The sequence below is a fragment of the Phoxinus phoxinus genome (assembly GCF_949152265.1).
Source record: "Phoxinus phoxinus genome assembly, chromosome: 4".
NCBI classification, from domain to species: domain Eukaryota; kingdom Metazoa; phylum Chordata; class Actinopteri; order Cypriniformes; family Leuciscidae; genus Phoxinus; species Phoxinus phoxinus.
The window spans coordinates 16,791,395-16,815,571 of record NC_136879.1 but is presented as its reverse complement, the minus strand read 5'-3'; the positions used below and the strand labels follow the sequence as shown (position 1 = coordinate 16,815,571).

The 24,177-nt window shown below is 46.7% G+C and overlaps 1 long non-coding RNA gene across 3 annotated transcripts; it reads left to right on the top strand.

The window, feature by feature from the left end:
- Positions 1–16,681: 16,681 nt before the first annotated feature.
- On the top strand, positions 16,682–20,296 carry LOC306996452. Of its 3 annotated transcripts, none has more exons than XR_013797089.1 (4): positions 16,682–16,817; positions 19,757–19,952; positions 20,033–20,121; positions 20,206–20,296. It is a non-coding gene; the product is annotated as an uncharacterized lncRNA (long non-coding RNA). The 3 variants fall into 3 exon arrangements; XR_013797090.1 differs by lacking the exon at positions 16,682–16,817 and adding an exon at positions 17,140–19,270; XR_013797091.1 differs by lacking the exon at positions 16,682–16,817 and having other exon boundaries at positions 17,140–19,952; positions 20,033–20,296.
- Positions 20,297–24,177: the final 3,881 nt, after the last annotated feature.

Below are 24,177 nucleotides of genomic sequence, written 5' to 3'. Positions count from 1 at the left end.
TCGGGCTAGGGCGCCGTTGCACATGGTGGCGATGGACTACCTGACGTTGGGACGGCCCGCAGATTCCATCCAAAACATCCTCGTAATAACTGACCTCTTCACAAAATACGCATGGGCCATTCCAACCAGAGATCAGACTGCCATCACCACTGCCAACGCCCTTTGGAGACATGTGTTCCAGCCCTTTGGGTGCCCGGAAGTTCTCCACTCGGATCAGGGGCCTAGTTTCGAGTCTCGAGTTATCAGGGAACTGTGTCAGCTATACGGCTGTAAGAAGACTCACACCACGCCGTACCATCCCCAAGGGAACGGAGGCTGTGAACGATTTAATCAGACCCTGTTGGGTCTACTCGGAACATTGGAGGTGGAACAGCAGGGGAACTGGACGGCAAATCTCCCGGCCGTAGTCCAGGCCTACAATAATAGCGTGCATAGCACCACAGGATATGCTCCTACATACCTGATGTTCGGACGACATGTACGGTTGCCCACGGACTTGTTACTGGGGACCAGCCCCGCCGAGGAAGGGACCAACTTGACAGAGTGGGTGAATAACCACCACCAGCGCCTCCACTTGGCTTACGAGCAGGTCTCTACCCGAATCAACCGAGCAGCCCTCAAAAATAAAAGGTTATATGATCGGACGGCCCGGCAGGCCCCTTTGCTGCAGGGAGAAAGGGTGTTGGTCAAGGACAATCGGCGCCAGGGGAAAGGAAAACTGAGCGACCGGTGGGAACCCCAACCGTACGTAGTCCAGCGACAGCTTAGGCCTGACCAGCCCGTGTACGTCCTCCGTCCCGAAGGAGCAACCGGCCCAGAAAGAGTGTTACATCGGAACCTGATCCGCCCTTGTCCCAACTATCCAAGACCGGTAAGCACCGCCACCCCCGCCGAAGAGAGAGCCCATCGAACCCCGCTAATAGGTTGGGCAGTGGTCCCAAGGGGACCGGCCCTTGAGCCAGAGGCAGCAGCTGTACCCTCGCCCCCAAGACGGTCCCTACGGGACAACCAGGGCCGGCCTCCGACACGGTACGGAGACTGGGTAGACCCCTCACGTTCTAGGGACTAGAACGGTTTGGCGGGGGGGTATGTCACGAGGTGACGAAATTCCAACTTTCCCCCTGTGAGGCGGAACTAATGTTCATCGCGATTACCTCCCGCCGGACCGATAACAATGGAACACCGGGCTACTTCCGGTTTAGCGCAACATCCCCGCGAATGGGGTGATTAGCCGAAATCGCCGGCAGCTGGGCACGAGGGGATTGGAGCTCCGCGATTGGGACAAGTTGCAATATGGGGAGGATAAGAGGAGAGAGGACAAACACAGGAGGGTGCGGGGGAAGGCATGCGGGCCGTGGAGTTCTGAAGGAGCAAGTAAGCTGGCGATCGGGCATGACAATTGATACACGGGAGTAAGAGCTGGACACATTGTGGAGGGGAGAGAAAATTGTTGGATGTGGGATCTTTTGTGAAGGAACTGTGAGTAGACCGCTTGACCTCAAAATCTTCTCTCACCGTATATTCTGATGTGAATGTTGGGCAGGAAATGGCAACGGCCTTACACCTTATATTTTCCACTTGAGGGTTGATTTGCAGTGATGGAATGACGTGATGCACAGTTTTGATGTGTGAGTGTATGCTTAAACCCGCTGAAGCCTTTCCACTCACCTGCATGTCATTATAGAGCCCTTGAGAAAAAGCTCACTGTGTTGTACCTTACAGCAAAGAGAGAGAAGGTTATGTGAAGATCCATCGAGAGGGAGAGAGTGTGCGTAAATACGAAATTGATTGACAGTGTACTATCTACTCATCTGCTTCATTGAGAAGACGCCAGCCGTAAGTTCTCTGTTGACTCTGAGAAGAAGAGAATTACGTATATACTTTACCTGCCTGCTTTGCAGTGTTTTCCTCCCATGAGCCCCGTGTATGCCCAAACGTCTGTGTGTGGAAGTCACTTACTCATCTGCTTCATTGAGAAGACGCCAGCCGTAAGTTCTCTGTTGACTCTGAGAAGAAGAGAATTACGTATATACTTTACCTGTCTGCTTTGCAGTGTTTTCCTCCCACGAGCCCCGTGTATGCCCAAACGTCTGTGTGTGGAAGTCACTTACTCATCTGCTTCATTGAGAAGACGCCAGCCGTAAGTTCTCTGTTGACTCTGAGAAGAAGAGAATTACGTATATACTTTACCTGTCTGCTTTGCAGTGTTTTCCTCCCACGAGCCCCGTGTATGCCCAAACGTCTGTGTGTGGAAGTCACTTACTCATCTGCTTCATTGAGAAGACGCCAGCCGTAAGTTCTCTGTTGACTCTGAGAAGAAGAGAATTACGTATATACTTTACCTGCCTGCTTTGCAGTACTTTCCTCCCACGAGCCCCGTGTATGCCCAAACGTCTGTGTGTGGAAGTCACTTACTCATCTGCTTCATTGAGAAGACGCCAGCCGTAAGTTCTCTGTTGACTCTGAGAAGAAGAGAATTACGTATATACTTTACCTGTCTGCTTTGCAGTGTTTTCCTCCCACGAGCCCCGTGTATGCCCAAACGTCTGTGTGTGGAAGTCACTTACTCATCTGCTTCATTGAGAAGACGCCAGCCGTAAGTTCTCTGTTGACTCTGAGAAGAAGAGAATTACGTATATACTTTACCTGCCTGCTTTGCAGTACTTTCCTCCCACGAGCCCCGTGTATGCCCAAACGTCTGTGTGTGGAAGTCACTTACTCATCTGCTTCATTGAGAAGACGCCAGCCGTAAGTTCTCTGTTGACTCTGAGAAGAAGAGAATTACGTATATACTTTACCTGCCTGCTTTGCAGTGTTTTCCTCCCACGAGCCCCGTGTATGCCCAAACGTCTGTGTGTGGAAGTCACTTACTCATCTGCTTCACTGAGAAGACGCCAGCCGTGAGTTCTCTGTTGACTCTGAGAAGAAGAGAATTACGTATATACTTTACCTGCCTGCTTTGCAGTACTTTCCTCCCACGAGCCCCGTGTATGCCCAAAAGTCTGTGTGTGGAAGTCACTACTCATCTGCTTCATCGAGAAGACGTCAGTCGTAAGTTCTCTGTTGACTCTGAGAAGAAGAGAATTACGTATATACTTTACCCGCCTGCTTTGCAGTACTTTCCTCCCACGAGCCCCGTGTATGCCCAAACGTCTGTGTGTGGAATGCCACCCGCTTGGACGGAGTAAAGGGAAGTTCCATCCACATCCCCTTGTCGGGCACCTGCTCCAAAAGAGTACTTACCTGCACGCTCGCCGGATCCAAACACAGTGAAGTTCGGTCCATATCTCTTGCCTGCCCCCGCTGAAGGAGAGGTACTTACCCAAATACTTATCTGAGCATAGTACAGTAGAACTCATCCATACGTTTGCAGGGTTCACCTGTCGAAGAATAGTATTGACCCGAACGCCCATTGGACTGGAGTTCAACGAAGTTCCATCCATATCTCCTTGCCTATCACAGGCCGAAGTGGACTTCGTACTCGACTCCACACCTTTTAACTTTCTGAACTTTTAATTGATAAATAAAGTATTCTTTTTATTATTCCTGGTCTGTCTTGTTTGGCCTCTGTCCGACTCCCCAAGGGTGGAAAAGGGGTTCTAGGGGTGGGTGCAGCCAGTGGCCCGCCCCGACCTGTGACATAATTTGGCGTAGTCGGCAGGATCCGCCTTGGGTTGAGTAGATAGAGGCTGAGCAATGGCAGACGAAGATGCACCAGTGGGTCACCCACATGTCATGCCCATTTTTATGGGAGCCCCATGGGCCCAAAAGTATGGAGGACCTGGTTCGGAACTCAGTTTGTCGGCATGGAAAACGCAAGTTGAATACTTAGCAGGTTTACAGGGATTGAACGCTACACAGAAGACTCAATTTATCATAAATTCACTTGAAGGCGAAGCAAGGAGGGAAGTGCAAGCGGCGCCAGAAGCCACCCGAGCTACTGCCCAGGCCCTCCTCGATTTCCTAACAGGACAATACGGTGATGCAACCCCTGCAGCTGTTCTTCGCATACAATTCTTCAACTGCAAGCAAGGTCCTCGGCAGACCATTCGTGCTTTTGCTCTGCAACTGCGGGAACAATTGTCTCGGCTGGAGAGGAGACAAGACCATGGATTAGGAGGAGGAGAGGCCCTCTTAAAAGACCAGTTCTTGTTGGGGCTACAAGATGGCCCGATACGTCAGAGTCTTCGTGTACAGCTGCGTCGCAATCCTGCTCTGACGTTCGATGAGCTACGCCAGGAGGCCTTAGCCCTCGAACAGGATCATGCTGGCACCCCGGATTCCCCCCAGTGCATGGCTGCTAATGCCGCCAGCGGCCCTTTACCTCCTGTGCCGCCTGACTGGAAACAGGCCCTACGAGATGAGTTGCGAAGAGATGTCCGTGAGCAGATGGCCGAGTTATCAAAAACGTTCCTAGAAGAATTACGCCGAGAACATCGTCGCCCATCACCACCGGTACGGGAGCGGGCATATTCCGACGGTGGTCAATTTCCAGAGCAACGTCCATCCCGGTCATCCGGGCTCCGTTTCCAATGGGACGAACAAGGACGCCCCATCTGTAATGGCTGTGGCGCTCCAGGTCATTACGCCCGGCAGTGCAGTGCACGCCGAGGATCACAGGGGGGTTTTTAGTGTCTCCGGCTACTGTGGGTCAAGTGGTCGGAACCCCCCTAGTCGACCCCTCTCCATCAACGGCTAAAAACTGTCTGGTTGGTCGCTGTCCCCTGGTGGTAGCTCGAGTCAATGGGACGGAAGTCCAATGCCTCCTGGATACAGGGTCTCAAGTCACACTGTTCTCCGAAAGCCTGTCTCGGGAATTATTCGGGGTTCAGGATCACTCCGTTGCGGACGCCCCCTGGTTAACTCTGCGAGGGGCCAACGGTTTAGACATTCCGTACGTGGGTTATCTGGTCACAGACCTGGAGGTCCAGGGAACTCTGGTGGCTCAAAAGGGAGTGGTGATCGTGCGGGATTCCTGTCTGGGAGCTCATCGTGCCCTGCTGGGGATGAATGTAATTACCGAATGCTGGGAGGAAGTGTTTAGAGCGAGACCTACATCTGTGACCCCGAAGGAAGAGAAGCAAGAGTGGGATAGGATTGTGGCTGATTGTCGCCGAGTCTGCCTGGCGGCTGTTCAACGGGATCAGGAACATGTGGGGAGAGTGGCATGCCGGTATGCAATATCGATTCCGGCTCGGAGCGAGGCCATTATCTGGGCTCGCCTCCCAGCTCAGCTCCACAGGTCCCAGGAGTGGATCCTGGTGGAGCCTCATGCGGATTGTCAGGCTGTGGAAGTGGCCCGAGGATTGGCTTCTGTCTGTCGAGATCGAGTGGCCGTCCGACTACGAAATATGAATCCCTATGCTGTAGACCTACATCGACACCAACGTCTGGCCCGAATTACGGCAGTAAGCCCGCAGCAGGTTCTTGAGGAAGGGGAGGTGCAGTTCTGCCAGGTGGGACCTACAGTAGTGGAGGTGGCCCTGGCACAGACCGAACACCCGACGAGCCGAGCGGAAGGAGAATTGCCGGCCTACCTGACTGGAGAGTCTCTGCGAGGCGATGGGTTGGAGGAAGGACAGGCAAGAAAACTCCAAGACTTCCTGGTGAGATGGAAACACCTATTCTCCGCACACGAAGAGGATTACGGAAGGACAGACATTGTAAAGCACCAGATACCGACTGGGGATGCTCCCCCCAGCCGGGAACGCTACCGACCCGTGCCACCAACCCTATATGCCGAAGTACGCGCCCTCCTAAGGGGAATGCTGGAGAAGGGCGTTGTTCGGGAGAGTAGCAGCCCGTGGGCGGCACCCATCGTTCTTGTTCGGAAGAAGACCGGGGCATGGCGGTTTTGTGTTGATTACCGGAAACTGAACCTTGTTACCAAGCGGGACGCTTTTCCCCTGCCACGGGTTGAGGATTCCCTCACTAGCCTCACCCGGGCTGCCTGGTACTCCACCTTAGATCTGGCTAGCGGTTACTGGCAAGTGCAAGTGGAAGAACGAGACCGGGAAAAGACTGCCTTCACTACCCCTTTTGGCCTCTTTGAGTGGGAGCGTATGCCGTTTGGTCTGTGCAACGCCCCCGCCACCTTCCAACGTCTCATGCAGCGTTGTTTGGGGGGTCAGCTCATGGACTCCACTCTTGTGTACCTGGACGACGTTATCGTGTACTCTCCGGACTTCGAGTCTCACCTCCGGCACTTGGAGCAGGTATTCCAGTCCCTGGAACGATACGGGTTAAAACTACAGCCCGAGAAATGTCAGCTGCTCCAGAAGGAAGTGAAGTTCCTGGGACATCGGGTCAGTGCGGCTGGGATTGCAGTAGACCCCGACAAGGTATCGGTCGTCCAGGAGTGGGCCGCCCCCAGAACAGTGCGCCAGGTGAGATCCTTTCTGGGATTCGTGGGATACTACCGGCGGTTCATCAAGGATTTCTCCAAGGTCGCCAAACCCTTGAACCAACTGCTTGCAGGCTCTGGTCGAGCCCGGGGGCGTGGGTCCCCGTCCATTTCATGGGACCCCGCCTGCGAGTCGGCCTTCCGGAGGCTGAAACAAGAGCTGACTCAAGCCCCAATTCTGGCCTATGCCGACTTCACCCAGCCATTCACGCTCTATACGGACGCCAGTAACCTGGGTTTGGGGGCCGTATTGGCACAGCGACAACAAGGAGAGGAGAGAGTTGTCGCTTATGCCAGCCGAAGCCTACACCCAGCCGAACGGAATGATGCCAACTACAGCTCCTTTAAACTTGAGCTCCTCGCCATGAAGTGGGCTGTTAGCGAGAAGTTCAAGGACTATCTATGGGGAGCAAAGGTGGTTGTAGTCACGGATAACAACCCACTGGTCCATCTTCAAACTGCCAAATTGGGAGCCGTTGAACAGCGGTGGGTGGCACAACTGGCCAACTACGATTACCAGCTCCAGTATCGCCCTGGGAAGGAGCATACTAATGCCGATGTACTGTCCCGGCTCCCCGAGAGTATGCCGGCTGGTCCCACTCCGCCCCAGAATGCACTGCTCGAGGAAGGGCTGATGGTGGGGATCATAGAAGCCCCTGGTCTTCGGGAGGAAAGAGTTCTCTCAAGCTGGGGTTGGGACCCCCAACGATGGAAGGAACGCCAAGCAGAGGATCCGGCTTTGGCCCAGGTACGAGACTGGCTACAGCAAGGAAATTGGCCGGAAGGGGAGGCACGGCGTGTACAACTTCAAGGGGTGAAGCGGTTGAGGGGGCAACGGGAGCGGCTCATCCTCAAGCAGGGGGTCGTCTGTCGTAGAATACAGGACCCAGCACTGGGCGAGGAAGTAAGTCAAGTGGTGGTACCTGAGGATCAAACCCATGCTCTGCTACAAGCTTACCACACTCACCTGGGACATCAAGGGCAAGAAAGGACTACTTCATTGGTGCGGAGGCACTTCTATTGGCCTGGAATGGAGGAAGCTGTGAGGAGGTTCATTGCTCAGTGCCCACGCTGCACTCTTTTTAAAGCCCGGAGGGAAGTGAGAGCACCCTTAGCCCCCATTCGGGCTAGGGCGCCGTTGCACATGGTGGCGATGGACTACCTGACGTTGGGACGGCCCGCAGATTCCATCCAAAACATCCTCGTAATAACTGACCTCTTCACAAAATACGCATGGGCCATTCCAACCAGAGATCAGACTGCCATCACCACTGCCAACGCCCTTTGGAGACATGTGTTCCAGCCCTTTGGGTGCCCGGAAGTTCTCCACTCGGATCAGGGGCCTAGTTTCGAGTCTCGAGTTATCAGGGAACTGTGTCAGCTATACGGCTGTAAGAAGACTCACACCACGCCGTACCATCCCCAAGGGAACGGAGGCTGTGAACGATTTAATCAGACCCTGTTGGGTCTACTCGGAACATTGGAGGTGGAACAGCAGGGGAACTGGACGGCAAATCTCCCGGCCGTAGTCCAGGCCTACAATAATAGCGTGCATAGCACCACAGGATATGCTCCTACATACCTGATGTTCGGACGACATGTACGGTTGCCCACGGACTTGTTACTGGGGACCAGCCCCGCCGAGGAAGGGACCAACTTGACAGAGTGGGTGAATAACCACCACCAGCGCCTCCACTTGGCTTACGAGCAGGTCTCTACCCGAATCAACCGAGCAGCCCTCAAAAATAAAAGGTTATATGATCGGACGGCCCGGCAGGCCCCTTTGCTGCAGGGAGAAAGGGTGTTGGTCAAGGACAATCGGCGCCAGGGGAAAGGAAAACTGAGCGACCGGTGGGAACCCCAACCGTACGTAGTCCAGCGACAGCTTAGGCCTGACCAGCCCGTGTACGTCCTCCGTCCCGAAGGAGCAACCGGCCCAGAAAGAGTGTTACATCGGAACCTGATCCGCCCTTGTCCCAACTATCCAAGACCGGTAAGCACCGCCACCCCCGCCGAAGAGAGAGCCCATCGAACCCCGCTAATAGGTTGGGCAGTGGTCCCAAGGGGACCGGCCCTTGAGCCAGAGGCAGCAGCTGTACCCTCGCCCCCAAGACGGTCCCTACGGGACAACCAGGGCCGGCCTCCGACACGGTACGGAGACTGGGTAGACCCCTCACGTTCTAGGGACTAGAACGGTTTGGCGGGGGGGTATGTCACGAGGTGACGAAATTCCAACTTTCCCCCTGTGAGGCGGAACTAATGTTCATCGCGATTACCTCCCGCCGGACCGATAACAATGGAACACCGGGCTACTTCCGGTTTAGCGCAACATCCCCGCGAATGGGGTGATTAGCCGAAATCGCCGGCAGCTGGGCACGAGGGGATTGGAGCTCCGCGATTGGGACAAGTTGCAATATGGGGAGGATAAGAGGAGAGAGGACAAACACAGGAGGGTGCGGGGGAAGGCATGCGGGCCGTGGAGTTCTGAAGGAGCAAGTAAGCTGGCGATCGGGCATGACAATTGATACACGGGAGTAAGAGCTGGACACATTGTGGAGGGGAGAGAAAATTGTTGGATGTGGGATCTTTTGTGAAGGAACTGTGAGTAGACCGCTTGACCTCAAAATCTTCTCTCACCGTATATTCTGATGTGAATGTTGGGCAGGAAATGGCAACGGCCTTACACCTTATATTTTCCACTTGAGGGTTGATTTGCAGTGATGGAATGACGTGATGCACAGTTTTGATGTGTGAGTGTATGCTTAAACCCGCTGAAGCCTTTCCACTCACCTGCATGTCATTATAGAGCCCTTGAGAAAAAGCTCACTGTGTTGTACCTTACAGCAAAGAGAGAGAAGGTTATGTGAAGATCCATCGAGAGGGAGAGAGTGTGCGTAAATACGAAATTGATTGACAGTGTACTATCTACTCATCTGCTTCATTGAGAAGACGCCAGCCGTAAGTTCTCTGTTGACTCTGAGAAGAAGAGAATTACGTATATACTTTACCTGCCTGCTTTGCAGTGTTTTCCTCCCATGAGCCCCGTGTATGCCCAAACGTCTGTGTGTGGAAGTCACTTACTCATCTGCTTCATTGAGAAGACGCCAGCCGTAAGTTCTCTGTTGACTCTGAGAAGAAGAGAATTACGTATATACTTTACCTGTCTGCTTTGCAGTGTTTTCCTCCCACGAGCCCCGTGTATGCCCAAACGTCTGTGTGTGGAAGTCACTTACTCATCTGCTTCATTGAGAAGACGCCAGCCGTAAGTTCTCTGTTGACTCTGAGAAGAAGAGAATTACGTATATACTTTACCTGTCTGCTTTGCAGTGTTTTCCTCCCACGAGCCCCGTGTATGCCCAAACGTCTGTGTGTGGAAGTCACTTACTCATCTGCTTCATTGAGAAGACGCCAGCCGTAAGTTCTCTGTTGACTCTGAGAAGAAGAGAATTACGTATTTACTTTACCTGCCTGCTTTGCAGTACTTTCCTCCCACGAGCCCCGTGTATGCCCAAACGTCTGTGTGTGGAAGTCACTTACTCATCTGCTTCATTGAGAAGACGCCAGCCGTAAGTTCTCTGTTGACTCTGAGAAGAAGAGAATTACGTATATACTTTACCTGTCTGCTTTGCAGTGTTTTCCTCCCACGAGCCCCGTGTATGCCCAAACGTCTGTGTGTGGAAGTCACTTACTCATCTGCTTCATTGAGAAGACGCCAGCCGTAAGTTCTCTGTTGACTCTGAGAAGAAGAGAATTACGTATATACTTTACCTGCCTGCTTTGCAGTACTTTCCTCCCACGAGCCCCGTGTATGCCCAAACGTCTGTGTGTGGAAGTCACTTACTCATCTGCTTCATTGAGAAGACGCCAGCCGTAAGTTCTCTGTTGACTCTGAGAAGAAGAGAATTACGTATATACTTTACCTGCCTGCTTTGCAGTGTTTTCCTCCCACGAGCCCCGTGTATGCCCAAACGTCTGTGTGTGGAAGTCACTTACTCATCTGCTTCACTGAGAAGACGCCAGCCGTGAGTTCTCTGTTGACTCTGAGAAGAAGAGAATTACGTATATACTTTACCTGCCTGCTTTGCAGTACTTTCCTCCCACGAGCCCCGTGTATGCCCAAAAGTCTGTGTGTGGAAGTCACTACTCATCTGCTTCATCGAGAAGACGTCAGTCGTAAGTTCTCTGTTGACTCTGAGAAGAAGAGAATTACGTATATACTTTACCCGCCTGCTTTGCAGTACTTTCCTCCCACGAGCCCCGTGTATGCCCAAACGTCTGTGTGTGGAATGCCACCCGCTTGGACGGAGTAAAGGGAAGTTCCATCCACATCCCCTTGTCGGGCACCTGCTCCAAAAGAGTACTTACCTGCACGCTCGCCGGATCCAAACACAGTGAAGTTCGGTCCATATCTCTTGCCTGCCCCCGCTGAAGGAGAGGTACTTACCCAAATACTTATCTGAGCATAGTACAGTAGAACTCATCCATACGTTTGCAGGGTTCACCTGTCGAAGAATAGTATTGACCCGAACGCCCATTGGACTGGAGTTCAACGAAGTTCCATCCATATCTCCTTGCCTATCACAGGCCGAAGTGGACTTCGTACTCGACTCCACACCTTTTAACTTTCTGAACTTTTAATTGATAAATAAAGTATTCTTTTTATTATTCCTGGTCTGTCTTGTTTGGCCTCTGTCCGACTCCCCAAGGGTGGAAAAGGGGTTCTAGGGGTGGGTGCAGCCAGTGGCCCGCCCCGACCTGTGACACATGCATCACAGCATCTTTCACAACACACACATAAAAAACATCCTCATATATCAGAACAGCCTGGAGGTCAAGCTGATGGACTTCAGAGGCGCACTGATCCTCCCAGAGACACGTGAGTCGGCTTCTCCAACACCGCCCACTGTTGATGTGTTTGATGATGCTTTACTAAACTCTGCACATGTGTTCCTACAGGAGCTGATGAACTCATTTTAAATGCAGCGGTCAGAAAGTACGCGGAGTGGGCCGTGGGTGCCGATATACGGATACTGCTGGATGCGCTGGTGCCCAAAATAAGCCGATGGTTTTTGCAAATGTCACATTTGTCCAAAGGTGCGACCAACAACAAGAGTGAAATGGAAATGACATTGTTTGAAAAACATATAGAGCTCAGTAAAATGATCAGTGTCAATGATGAGCAAAGTGTAAAACACAGCGGATTGACAATGAATGTTTAGCATTGGATAAATGTTCATGGGCATCCAGCAGTGTTGCGCGGGTCAATGTATAAACAACCCGCACCCGACCGACGTTTTCAACGACACGCTTTCTGACCCACATTTTTTAAAAGTAGTAAGGGGGGGGGCATGTGTTTATCCAGTCTAATCGAACTGTGTCTCTCTCCCCGACTTTCCCAGCAAAAATCCCGCCCCCTCTCAGAAAATACATAAAACGGGCATTACTGAGCTATATGCGTTTAAAAGTAGCCTATTAAAATGGTACAATGGCATTGCTCAGTTCAACGTGTTGGGAAATCGGGCATACAAGAAGTACACATGACAAAGCCAGCACTTTGGTCATCATCTTTCATTCTTTCGGCAAATGTCTCCCACACTTTGCTCTTTCCATTTGTGTATTTGCGGAGCTTCCACTCCCCAGTCTTCACCTTTTCTCTTGCCGCCTCCATCTCTACCGTCATCTTCGCGCCAACTTTCTCTCTCTCTCACACAGCTTTCAACCTAATGAACACACAATATTTAAATATTCGGTACGGGATTTTTCTTTGAATTTCTATCGTTAAGAGGATATTTTTCATACCAATTCTTGTTGCGTTCTAGCAGCTTCTTCAACGGAGGAAATGCGTGTTTGATTTAATAGTAAATTTCCTGGGGTGTACGCGCCACCCTCAGGCAGAGTAGAGAGTTGCACTCCAGTAACCTTATGTGGGTTACACATGACTTCACTGTACATGGCTAAAGAATCTGCAATGTTCAAAATGTTGCTTAGTGTGTGTAACACTGAATAAATGCTGATTAATAAATGAATGCAGTGTGTTTTTGGACATAAAAACACAATTCCCTATAAAGTTAGCATTGGAGGGTTTGTTATTTTACAGCAGAGAATAAATTCAATCTGTTCATTATATAAAGCGATCGAGTCTCTTCAGGAGATTTGGTCTAAACCGCTCGATTTAAATAGATTATAGTTTATCTATGTTCGCGGCGACGTCACCGGCAGCGCGAGTTTCATATCACGTCACAGGCCGAGTTGTTCAGGTCAGTCAGTGCAGCGATTATCATCAGAGTCAGAGTTAGTCAGAGTTAGAGTTAGACATGATGGAGGAGAGAAACTCAACGGAGGAGAGTGAAGCTCCCGCTTCCCCTAGAGTCGCGTGGGAGAACAACACCACAGGTTAATACACACACACACACATACACTTTTGACCACGTTATACTTTAGACCGTGCGTGCTGGAGTGTGAAGTCTGGACGTCCTGTAAAGAACACGTTCATATTCCTATGAAATATTAGATAATATTATGAAAATGTTGGCAATTATTACTCCCATTATTACATGTTGCGACAATTTACCAAACCAGAATCCTTAGCAAAGCCATGAAGATCCTATCAGACATGCTCTGTTTAATGAGTTCGAGAGATTACCATCGGTCTGTGATTTAGGATGCCAGCATTTTTTTTAAATAGGGAGGGGGCGGGAAATCTCTCCTGCCACAGGCATTAAAATGCTTAAATGAAAGATAGTGTTTTTTTCTTTCTTGTAGAGTTTACTGAGTGTTTACTGAGTCCTCAGTGACGAGTCTGGGAGGACTGCTTCTGTTTTTGTCATTGATTTTGTGATTTTAAAAATGTGTTTTTGTGTTTTCATATGTTTGTTTTTATTTCTGTGTATGCATGTTAAAACTCATTGCAACAAAATTTCCCCATGGGGATAATAAAAGTCAACAACAAGAACATATACTAATATGCAAATTAGATACAGTGTACAGATACATTGTATTGAATGGGAATTACATTTATGGCCATTTCACCCTCATATTGCATAAGTAAAATTAAATGGCATATCAATTCATTCCGATATATCTTCCATAACATAGTTGAGAATCATCTTTATACAATGTTTGGTTAAAAAAATATATCCCGAAATCGAAACATTTATTGGTGAATGAAAGAAAAAATCCGAATGTAATTTCGTGTAATTTTATTGTTAAACAACAGAGTCCTGGGGCCTGTACCATGAAGCCGGTTTAGGTGGCTAGCCAGCTATGTTTCAGCTTAGTTTCCGCCAACCCTGGGTTTTAGGTACTATGAAAGCAGCTCGGCTTTAATCGGTGTTCGTTGCCATGGTATCTTACGCTGCACGGCTAGCCTGCTCCGGGGCAGGTTAAGTTCTGGATTCGAGATCTCAGACTGAAGTTTGACCAATCAGCTGTGAGCAAAGAAACATATAGGTGATGAAACTAATTCCCAGTGTCTGTTGCAATGGCTTTACATTTTCTTTCAAATCCTGTGGACATCTCAGCGCAAATTGTTAGACGAGCACATCGTAGAGAAAGAGTTTTTAATCAGACAAAATCAAACATTTATTGGTGAATGAAAGAAAAAATCCCAATGTAATTTTGTGTAATTTTATTGTTAAACAACAGAGTCCTGGTGTCCACTACAGAGAACATGCATGTGGATAACATATCCTTTTCACAAATGATTTGTTTCTTATGCTCTAAACAATGTAATGACATTAAAAAAATACTAAATTCACAAAACTTTTTTCTCTGGGTGTCAGGAGCATATAAACAGGAGACCATTATAATGTGACGTGTGTGTGATTCTTCTCGTGTTCTTCAATGCAGAACTAGTGCATCATTCAGCCGTAATCTGTGCTAATAACACACACGTTTCTCATCAATATTGTTGTTTGCAGAAAACTCAAAGTGGACGAGTGTGTGTGCCAGCGGCGTCCAGAGAGCGTGGAAGGCGGGAAAACGTCTCTTCACCAAAGAGACCAAAGTGTGTGCTTTTGTGCCTGAGCTGGAGCGTCCACACACACTGCAGGAGCGTCCACACACACCGCAGGAGCGTCCACACACACCGCTGGAGCGTCCACACACACCGCAGGAGCGTCCACGTCCGCTGGGGTCCAGGCCGACACGCAGTGAGTGTTTATTATCGTCACTCATGCTTCTGGCTTTAGTGTAATCTCTACTCCTGTGGTCTCCTGGCCTCAGGTGTGTTTGCGGCTGGACTTCAGGCTCATGCTGGATATTATTAACATGCTAACGTGTGTTTTTCAGGATCCTTTAAATCTCTTTATGAGGTCGTGAAGGAACTCAAACGCAGAGGCGATCGGAGTGATCATATGGGATTCCGCAAGTCGGATAGCAAACGAGTATGTTACTCACACTTTTCCCTTTAGTCTTCAGTCCTGACATAAACATACAGTTTTGATCAGAAATGTAGAGATTGTAGATGCACATAAACAAAAATGGATCAGATTACTTACGTTTGCAACAATTTCTTCCCTTTTTAGGTGCTCATCAGTTTTTTTAAGAAGAGCCGGCCTGAGAAGTTGGTGGACTTTGTAAGTTGACAACTTTATTCTTCCTGAAATTCTCCAATAATCGTTTATTAAATTCTAATTTGGTAATTTATAAATCTGTATGTAGACTAGGGGTGTAACGGTACATGTATTCGTACCGGACCGTTTCGGTACAGGACTTTCGGTACGGTTCACATGTGCACCGAATGCAATCTGTCACGTAAATTAGGCTAGTTTTGTGTGCGGAACATGCGTCAATTCCGAGTTTCCACACGAACATATTAAGTGTCTGAAGTCTCCGCGTTGCACTGATTAAATCTGATTAATCGTTTTTGTGATTCAAATACATGTAAAATATTACCATAACATCTGTCTTCCTGTGTGCGGAAATTTGTTTATGTTGCTGTGACAACGAAACGCGTGCATGCGCGCCTGTGTTAAGAGCGCTTGTTGCTCCATGCGCGCTGATGTGCTCATCTGTTGACATTTTCAAATGCCTTTCAGTTGCTTAATAAAAGCGGGCTTTCCACACAAACAAACGTACATGTGTCATTAGTATGAGAAAAAAAAATGGGATTTTAACTCTCGGGTCGGGCTCGGACATAAATATCTTTATGCCTGTCGGGCTTGGGTCGGGTTCGATTACTGCTGTCTAAAATCTACTGCCTAAAATTCGGCCCGATCACCACATACACAGCTTTAGCCCAGCCTCTCGCTAGCTAGCGTCATGGCCAGTATTGGTTTAAGAGTATTTTATTTAGTGGAGAACTTTGCAGAAGTATTTTATTTCTTATTCTTTTTCTATTTTATATATTTTTTATTAATTGTATTTTATTAAAAAGTGTGTTTAAAAAAGTGTAAACAAATTGTTAAAAAAAGTTTATAGTAAACAACCAGCAGTTTAATGTTTTGCATTTCTTTCCCTTACTGTACCGAAAATGAACCGAACCGTGACTTTAAAACCGAGGTACGTACCGAACCGTGATTTTTGCGTACCGTTACACCCCTAATGTAGACCGTATAAGATATAGTTGAAAGCCTAGAAACATCAGTTGTAAAGTACATTGCTTTCATCTTTAATAAACTCTTTAAGCCCAAAGTATGTGGTTTAGCCCCAAGTATATTTAAGTAATTAAATGAATATAAACATGTGATTAATTGACTGATGGCTCGAATGAATGACAGGGCAGCCCAAGAGTTTACTTTGAAAGGCTGGCGAGATGAAAAAGTATCCCGGGCCTTTAGTCACGAGATCAGAGATTAGTTAGGAGTCAACTAACCTTCTGTCGACCTCTTTTCTTTAGCCCGGCTATTCCACTCCGCTGAGCCAAGACGCAGCGGCCATGTTACTGCTACAAAAGTCTCCGGCCAGCACACACGTCGTGCACTTATATGACATTTTTGTGAGGAAAGATGTTGACATCATGGTTCTCGAATATCCTCATCACGCGATGACCTTGTTGGAATATGTCCAGAGAAACAGAGGCAGCCTGACTGAGTACGCGGTGAAGCACATTATTCGGCAGCTCGTTGTGGCGCTGCAGCACTGCATGCATCACGGCATATTTCACGACACGCACATGAAGAACATCCTCATATATCCAAACAGCCTGCAGGTCAAGCTGATGGACTTCAGAGGCGCACTGATCCTCCCAGAGACACGTGAGTCGGCTTCTCCAACACCGCCCACTGTTGATGTGTTTGATGATGCTTTACTAAACTCTGCACATGTGTTCCTACAGGAGCTGATGAACCCATTTTAAATGCAGCGGTCAGGAAGTACGCGGAGTGGGCCGTGAGCGACGACATACGTATACTGCTGGATGCGCTGGTGCCAAAAATAAGCCGTTGGTTTTGGCAAATGTCGCATCTGTCCAAAGGTGAGAGCAACAACAAGAATGAAATGGAAATGACATTGCTTGAAAAACATATAGAGCTCAGTAATATGATCAGTGTCAATGATGAGCAAAGTGTAAAACACAGCGGATTGACAATGAATGTTTAGCATTGGATAAATGTTCATGGGCATCCAGCAGTGTTGTGCGGGTCAATGTATAAACAACCCGCACTCGACCGATGTTTTCAACTAACCCACCGCACCCCATGTGTTTATCCAGTCTAATCGAAGTGTGTGTCTCTCCCCCGACTTTCCCAACAAAAATCCCGCCCCCTCTCAGAAAATACATAAAACGGACTTTACTGAGCTATATGCGTTTAAAAGTAGCCTATTAAAATGGTACAATGGCATTGCTCAGTTCAACGTGTTGGGAAATCGGGCATACAAGAAGTACACATGACAAAGCCAGCACTTTGGTCATCATCTTTCATTATTTCGGCAAATGTCTCCCACACTTTGCTCTTTCCATTTGTGTATTTGCGGAGCTTCCACTCCCCAGTCTTCACCTTTTCTCTTGCCGCCTCCATCTCTACCGTCATCTTCGTGCCAGTTATTCAGCCAATAAAGTGTAGGCCTATGTATTTCATAGAAAATTGTGTCTAGTACTATATCAATTACAAAGGTTTAATTGGCATCTTTATTTCAAACGACCCGACCGACCCTAATGTCTTAGAAATATTTTTGACTGACTCATAACCGCGCGTGATCGCAGGCACCCGCTTATTTTGGATCAACCCGCGCAACACTGGCATCCAGAGAATATCATAGAAACAGCAAGAAATGCTGGGGGAAACCCGCAACATAAATGAACTTTTCCTCCATTTTGCTTAGGAACTAATGTGGTCGGAACCAAAGTTTACAGGATTGTGTTCTCTGGTATCCTCTCAGGTGGAGGATACCATCATTGCTCATCATTACATATGGCTATATATATATATTTTTTTAAAATAGCTAATAAAAATAGCATTTCTCTAGGGAAATGTCATATTGCAAGAAATATCGTTATCGCAATATTCAACAACATCATCGCATATTTTCCCAATATCGTGCAGCCCTAATGCACGATCGGTTCCGTGTTTTGTCTCAGCACGCCCAGTTACATCCGGTGCTGTGCGTCGGATGCCGTTTTTGCATTAGGTGGAGATTACACTCTCTGTTTACAAGAACTTCAAGCGGTTAACATGAATGATGTTATCAATATTGTGAGGAAGTTAGCGGCCACACCTAATGCTGCGTTCACACCAAACGCGAATAGAGCGTCTGGCGCGAGTGATTTCAATGTTAAGTCAATGTAAAGACACGTTTACGCGTCATGCGGTACGAATGAGGCGTTTAGCGCGGCGCGGTATACGAGAATGACACGAATTGACACGCGAATTAGGTGAATTGAGCGTCTGGCGTGAGTGGTGCATTGTGCAGTCACGCGTTTGACGCAAATTTTTTTTACTTTGGCGTCAATTCGCGCCGCGTTAACCCAATCAGGAGCCTGCTTGCTGCTGTCACGTGGTGAAGTGACATGATAAACGGGGGCAGGCCCGCTTTTCAGTTTATAATGTAATTTAAAATGTTTTAGCCTCAATAACTTATTTTATATGTTTGGCCTCAATAACTTATTTTGTAATATGACTAAATGCCCGTGTGAAAGAAGTAATGACATTGTTCAGATGTTAACTATTAACTTATATGTTTCATATAATAGAACCGAAGCTATAGATTGTGAATTTAAACATGTCTCGTTGACCAGCGGCAGACGTCAGGAGGACTAGTCGAGGTAAGGCTGCTCCCGGCGGGTTACATGAGCGCTGAGGATCGCCTGGATCTCACAACTCCGAAACGTCAGATCAAATGTTTTAAAAAGGCGCTATCTTTATAAATAAACCACAGATTTGAGCTTTAAACAACTACATTCTCGACTGAACAACTCTTAAAACTACATTTCGTGACACAATAACAGTAGTATTTTTAAATTTGGCCTTTCTTGCTAACAGAACCGCCTAGCACTCGGACGGGCGTCAATTTCGCTTCAAACGCTTGCTTTTTACGAATGCATTCAAAATGTTCAAGCGTCAAACTAGACATGATGGACGCGAATTTGACGCTCTAGTCGCGTTTGGTGTGAACGCAGCATTCGAGTAAGAAAGAGAAGTTTTCAAAATTTGCATATTTATTGGGGATATCGAGAGGTAGATGATAAATCTGTATGTTGCTCTTTCTGTATACACCAAACTTTTTGCTTCTTGTTGTGCCTTCTGTCTTTAGTCTTTCAGTCCTGACAAAAACAACAGTGTTAACAGTTTTAATCAGAAATGTAAAGATTGTAGATGTACACAAACGCAAATGGTTCAGTTTACTTGTGTTTGTAAAACAATTTCTTCATTTTGTTAGGTGAGAATCTACATTTTTAAGAAGAGCTGCTCCGAGAATCTGGTGGAATTAGTAAATTGAATACTTTATTCTTTATGAAATTCTCTTAGAACGGTTTTATTAAATTCTAATTTGGTAATTGATAAATCTGTATGTAGACAATATAAGATATAATTGAAAGGCTAAAAACATCAATTTTAGTAAACCCCCTAATAGCACATACTATTACCCCCCACCCACACACCCCCCCCCAAAAAAAGTATATTTAAGTAATTAAATTATTGTAAACATGTGGTTAATTGACTAATGGCTTGAATGATTTGACTACTCTTTAGTCAGGGCAGCCCTAGGGTTTACTTTAAAAGGCTCGCGAGATGGAAAATGAAGCATACTCTGGACTTTAATTAGGATATGTGAGATCAGTCCAGAGTCACCTTACCTTTGAGTCGAGATGCAGCTGCAATGTTGCGGCTACACGAGCCTCCGACTTGCAAACATTTGAGACATTTACATGAGATGTTTGTCATGAAAGATAAAAACATCGTTATATTGTTTTAGACCCGCTCGAGCTCAAGAGCAGTGCGGGCGCTGGAGAAGTCGGTGACCGTGGGGAAGCTTCGGCTTTTGTGGCAGTCACAGCCAGCCGTCCTCATGGTCCTCGACTTCTCTCAGGCGGGAGAGCGACCGGCTCAGGTGTGGGCCTTGCCACCTCAGGCGCTTGCCTCACCGGCCGGGACGGAGGCAGATGACATTGGTATGAATCAGTTTATCATCACAATCCTAATAGTAACTAAAATGTATCATTAATAGCTAAATTGATGGTTTGTTTTTCAGATGAGCTCTTCCCCAGTATGAGGAGTTGCCACCAGTCGGGGCGGAGGCCACAGCGCTGTGGAGACCCGATGACCTGGAGGCCAATATAAGTATGAATCCGTTTATCATCACAATCCTAATAGAGCTGCAGTTACTCGATAAGTGGTCCACTAAATTGATGGTTTGTTTTTCAGATGAGCTGTTTTCCAATTGGGTTGAGTTTGACATGTGGGAGGTTTTGTTTTGATTTATTTCAGTCTGTTAATAAAGTTTTGAAAAATTTGACGTTGGGTGTTTGTCTCCTTGTCTTTTTTGGCCGCATAAATGATGCGTAAACAAATCAGGACACTGGCGGCTTCAGTTCTCACCAGTGGAAGAGAGCGAAGGAGTGTCGTCCATCTTTTTCTACAGCCTATGTAGCAGACTAACGGTTTGAGGGGAGTTGCCGTGCCCTCGCGAGCCAGATCACATGACAGGAAGAGAAGTCGTTTCGAGGGGGGAGGGAAGGATAACGTATTTGATTAATGATTAAAAAAAATTAAGGAGTGCAAAGATAAATCATTTATAATAAACACTACAATATTACATATAAAAAAATACGAATTGTACAATTTTATTTCATGGCAACTTTAAAGTGGTTTTGTACATATTGAAAATGAATTATAGAACTGTTTATGATAATAATAAGGCTGCAGACTAATAACAACCACATAAATGAATTAAATTAAAAGTTTAGGATAATGTAGGATATGTTCAAGAATGAAGGCACATTTTGTGTTTTAACATGTACATCAAGTGTTAATACCTACAGTCAAACCAAACTTTATTCAGACACCTTCAACATATCTCACATTATCACAGTTTATTCGCTGTAGTTTAGAAAATGGTAATAAAATATGACAAGATCTCCGAGTTATCAGATCAGTTGATATTTCACTGGATTTGGCCATTGTTCTGCGTTTACACTTGGCATTAACATGGGACCTGTATCTGGATGTTGTCCACATACACATTGAAAAGACGAGTGTAAACGCGCTTCTGATGGGAATGTTATCCGATCAGCGTGTCCAGTTTCGGAGGTAGTCGAGGACGCATTGTGATCGGATCTCAGTGTAATGTAAACGCAATCCAGCCATCGTGTCTGCATTCACAGGTGGACGTCATTTAAATCCCCGCCCAGTCTCCCCACGCGGCTGTCAGAAAATAATGGCCAGACGCAGTTTAGACAATAAATTAAATTTATTTGAACCTTACAATAAACGTCAATATTTAAAACAGTTTATTTAGACTTAGACTTACATGATACTGTGTGTGTCATTTTTCATTTTAATTGTGCAACTCTGAACGAGGCGATCGCCTGTACAATCACAGCTGTGAGACATGAGATCTTAATGAAGAGCGTGCGCTGCTTTGCCAAAAGAATAATAGGACTAAACTTTTTAAATTGTATGTTTTAAATGTTCAGAGCTCTGCTCCAGATCGTCCACCCTCCGTTCAAGCTCCACGATCCGTTTGTCCTTTTCAATGTTTTGGAGGCGCAGCTGTTTAACCTCCTCTAATAATTCCAGAAGAAGTATAGAAAAACACGTGTGTGTGTGTGTGTAGTGAGCGCACTGTCTCCAGCTATAGCGTGTGTGTGTGTGTGTGTGTGGGTGTGTCATTCATTCATCCTCTTCCTCATCCTCTTCCTCATCCACTGAAACAGCTGGACTCAGTCAGGAACGAGAGAGCTCAGATTCTGCCTGAGAAACTCAACATGAACACAAATAAAACAGGAGATATGCTGGAAATGCTCTTCATGAACGTTGTTTCTTTATTTGTTGGCTGACTGTCTTTGCTCATTGTCACACTGTTGAGGTTCAGCGGCTGGTAGTGAAGCAGAATTATAGCACATCAACCGCATTTATACAGGACACTCAGATCTGCAGTAACTGCTCAATCTTTTCATATCTTTTTATCATGTCTTTATGTTTTGGGCCAAATTATGGAGAGTATCAGTAACTCAATCATTATTCCATGATGAGACTTAAAAAAAAAAATCTAATCATGGCCTCTTCATTCACTGATTATATTGGTTAATTTCTGAATTGATGTGTTCAGTTTTCTGTACCCATTTGTAACCCGCGTCTCAGGTTAGTGTAACCGATAACTAATTTAAGTAGTCATGAATCAAAGCTGGGCTAATATCAGAAGCTCTAGGCACGACTATGGAGCTTGAAATAGTAAAAAGTCAGCAGAGAACAGACAACACAAAGCAGGGAAATTTGACAAATGTAGCCTATTGTACAAAATTAAAGACAGTTATTTACATTCCCTGCTGTAAATTCCTCTAAGCCGGCTTCCTGAGTGCACAGCGCACAATAAACCCAAAATAAATAACTTCAAATAAAGAGTCCATGAAAAGTTCTTGGTGTGTGTGTGTTTCTTGCAGTATGTATGTTCTTTTCACTACCCGGGTAGGTTTACGTGTGTTCTTATCTGCACTGAAATGAAGGCACAGGATGATGATGGTTTCAAAGATGCCACGGCTGGCCACACCAGGCTCTCGGTCCGTTCACTTCTGGGGTTGGCTCGCCACTGACCACCAGGGTCAGAATCAGATGGTTTATCCCTTTCTAAAAACCAATCTATACATACATTACAAAATGCATTAGTTACTATTGCCTCATTTCAGTTCAAATCTAATAAACTTTTCTGCATTCAAATGTCAAATCAAATATAACCAATTGTAAAGGATATAAATACTATAATCATCATGTATGATACACATAATCTTCATGTATGGAACAGTTGTTCCTTCCTGCTCAGCTACTGTTCGGACGCTCTTGCTTACTGCTCCGCGCTTTGCTCTATCGCTTTTATATTTTTATATTTTATCTTCTTTTATCAACTAATTTCAACTTCAGCAAATCAGCACAGTGCTCAAACGCTTGGATTACAACAAAAAAGCTGAATTATTTTACTCGACCAGCCTCCCACTGAAAGCTTACATTCCGGGGAAGAGAAAACACAACTGCATAAGGATAAGAGAAAATGCCTCTTCTGGAATCTACTTGCTGCAGCAATTGCCACAGACTTTTACAAAGGATTGCAGTTCTTGAAACAAAGTTATTTGCGGGACGACCAAACCAGACGGAACACACAACAGAGCTCCATCATGGACGCCCTCAGCATACAGCCGGTGAGTTTCATGAATCTACTGCTCCTCAACAGGCTATACTGAGTGTAGAGAAACAAGCCGATCGACTTACAAATCGATGGCACACACAGGGAGCGAGACCAAAAGGCACTCGAGACATCAGATTGTCACGAGTATCACATATCGCCGCAGTAGCATCCTCTACCCCAGATACGGCTCTGACAAGGATTGCAAACACTGGTCTCCTACCACCGCCTATACATCTTGAGAACAGATTTGAAGTATTAATGAATGTAAATGGGGAATCCCCAAACGTGATGAATGTGATCGAACACAGACTGGATAAGCCAGTAGCTAACACTGATGCTAACTTGCGCTCAAGGTCGAGCAGACAGCGGCACTCAGCTCAGAGCGCAGCCGAGCACAGGACTCTGATAGTGGGTGACTCCATAATCAAATACATTAGTAGCAGGAATACAACTACGTGCTGCCTTCCGCAAGCAACAACTTCTGATGTAAACAGGGAACTTGAGAACATTCTGATGAAACATAAGACTGCAAATCGACTCATCATTCATGTGGGGAAAAATGATATTCATAAAGAGCAGTCAGAACTCCTCAAGAAGAATTTTAATGAACTTTTTGAAACACTTAAAAGATTGAAAGTACAAACATTCATCAGTGGACCACTCCCAGCAAGAGGAACAAACAGGTTTTCACGGTTGCTTGGGCTTAATACATGGCTCCAAAAAACCTGCAATATAAAAGGAGTGAACTTCATTGACAACTTCAATCTATTTCTGGAGTCAGAGGCAACTGTTCCAACAGGACGGCCACCCAAACAAACTTGGTTCAAGAGTGCTAAAGGACAATATCTACTTCTCCCTCAATCATCCTTCTGCACTGTGTGCCAATCCATTCAACCTGAATGGCACACACACACCTGGACACAGTATGAATGACCACAGGACTTCACTCCAGCACCTGAATGGACATGCGGTTGACACGTCACACAAGGACAATGATA